This window comes from Mus pahari, chromosome 1 (assembly GCF_900095145.1).
Source record: "Mus pahari chromosome 1, PAHARI_EIJ_v1.1, whole genome shotgun sequence".
Classification (NCBI taxonomy): domain Eukaryota; kingdom Metazoa; phylum Chordata; class Mammalia; order Rodentia; family Muridae; genus Mus; species Mus pahari.
The window spans coordinates 45,023,326-45,026,132 of NC_034590.1; positions in this window are offsets into that span (position 1 = coordinate 45,023,326).

A 2,807-nucleotide genomic window follows, 5' to 3' on the forward strand; every position below is an offset into this window, starting at 1 on the left:
GTGGACTACCAGAAGAATTCTATGAGAGTGTTCAATGGGGACTAGGTCTTATCTTCCACCATTTGTGGACAGAAGGCTAACTCAAAGTCTGCTGAAAGTCTACTCTGTTAATGTGACCAGAATGTTCCCAGAGACTGGCTGCCTCCTCCACATAGTGTTTGGGAACTGTTGTGGAGAGCATTGCGCCCGAGTCCTCCCAGCCTGTGTGCCTAACCATTTTTTTTTTTCACATATATGGATGCTTTGTCTGCATGTCTTACCTGTGTGCCACAAGCATACCTGATATTCTTGGAGGACAGAGGAGGGCGTCCAACCCCACGGGGACTGGAGTTACACATAGTTGTGAAGCATAATGTTGGTGATGGAAATGAAACCCACGTCCTCTGGGAGAGAAGCCAGTGGTCTTACCAGCTGAGCCATCTCTCCAGCCCCATGGATTCCATTTCAACAGTGCCTGGCTTTGGTCCGCCCAGGAGGGAGTTCTGAGTTTCACCCACAGGCCCTGGTGAAAGATGACTAGATGCACTTCTCTGGACTATTTTTCCTTTACTCAACATCCTGAATTTTCTCTTAAACCCCAAATCAGATTTGGTCCCAGACGTATCTGCCCAACACTTTAAAATCTTAAATGTGAGATATTAATGAAATTTAATCTGCATTTATCTTATTCTTTCATGCTTAACGCATTCACACACTGTGGACAAACAGCTACTTGAAATCCAGAAAGCCTTTTTGGACATTTTATCTTTTGTCTCACACATAGGAAGGAACAAGCTGCTAAATATAAACAAACTTTTTCTCTAGGAGGTTTTAAATCTGATTTTAAAGGCATTTTAAGACAGAAGTAAGAAGGTGGGTGGGGGGAATCAGGGATAAGGAGACTGAAGAGATGGCTCAGTCAGTAAAGTGATTGTGTGGACCTGAGTTTGGATTCCCTAGAATCCAGGTAAAAAGCCAGATGTGGTGGTATAGACCTGTAATGGTAGCATTGGTGAGGCAGGGACTGGGGGCTTCCTAAAGCTCACTGACCTGCTAGTCTTGGTGAATATGTGAGCTGCATGTTCAGAAAGAGAGCCTGTCTCAAGAGATAAGGTGGAGAATGATAAGAGGAAGACACCCACGTCTGCTTCTGACCTCCATATGCACGTGCGCAAAATGTGCGCATGTGCGCTTAAGCACACATACATATACACAGACACACACACACACACACACGAGCATATACATATTCATATACTTTGCACATACAAAAGCAGAGAGAGGGAGAGAGAGAGAGAGAGAGAGAGAGAGAGAGAGAGAGAGAGAGAGAGAGAGAGAGAGAGAGAGAGAGAGAGAGAGAGAGAGAGAGAGAGAGAGAGAAACATAAAGCATAGTAGGAAAAGAAACACTGAAGCCAGGGGTGTGGTGGGAAATACCAAGGTCACGAACACCATGCCCCATCGCTACCCCATTGGCCTCATGTCTCTCCATGGGAAAACACATTTTCTCAGTAGATAAAATCACTCGAAGATGCCAAGAGAGCAGACATGCTGAGTGACAGGGCTGCTGCTTGGTGGATATTTCCAACCATTCCGACAGGCTTATCTGTTAGTCACCCCGCTGTCCTGGGCTGACCTGTGCCGCCTGGGTTCTGTCCCTGCAGGAGAGATCCCTGCTGGTGCATGAGCTGCTTGAGATTAAATTATTTTTATTTGGGAGGTTTGCCCCTTCTCAGGAGAGAAACAGCAGAAGTAACTCTGCCTCGGTATTTATTTTACAGCTGCTGACACATCTCAGGGTTATGAAAGACGTCTGCATTCTTTCCCTCTCATTTAGCCAACACTTTGGAGAACTCACTTTTGGGCTCTGCTCTTCGACGCTCTCTCTCTCTTTTTTTTCCTAGAACAGACTGACCTTGGCAGTCTTCTTTTCTGCTGAGTCATACCCCCAGCACCCACCCCTGAGCCATGAATTTGTGGAGATTTGAGGAGCTAAATATCCAAGCAGTTGAAGCAAGTGCTTGGGTAAGGAGGAATCCCCAGCTGGAAAAACTAAGGGCAAAATGCGCACCCCAAATGAGGCAGAGTAGCTTTTGTATCCAGACCTAAGATCTCTTCTCCCACCTCCAGTCCCTCTGACCACAGCCCCAGCTATTTAGGGACTGAGGGACGCCCAGTGACATAAGGGTCTCTTGAAGAATTCACTTGGGCAACTGGCTGATTATCAGTGTATATTACTTTAGGCTTAAGTCAGTATTTTCTAGATAAAAGTTATTCTCATAATGCAGTGTACACCAAATAACTGAAGCCAGATTCACCAATCGGACCAGGACAGTAAGATAACAGGGCAGGAGGTGGTCTGTTTTAGTCAATGTTCAGTTGCTGTGAAGAGACACCATGACCACAACAACTCATATTAAGGAAAGCATTTAATTGGGGCCAACGTACAGTATGAGAGGTTTAGTCCATTATCATCATGGTGGGAAGCCTGGTGGCATACAGGCAGACATAGTGCTGGAGAAATAGCTGATCCACAGGCAACAGAAAGAGACACTGGGCCTGACCAGAGACTTCAAAATCTCAAAGCCCACCCCCAGTGACACACTTCCTCTAGCAAGGCCACCTTACTCCAAAAAGGCCATACCTCCTAATCCTTTCAAATAGTGCCACTTCCTGAGTGTTCAAATATATGAACCTACGGGAATCGTTCTCATGGTCCAAAAAATGATGTAAGCCATCTCACTTCAACTGTTCCATCTTTTTTTCTTTCTTTCTTTTTTTTTTCTTTCTTTCTTTTTTTTTTTTTTTTTTTTTTTTTTTTTTTCTGCT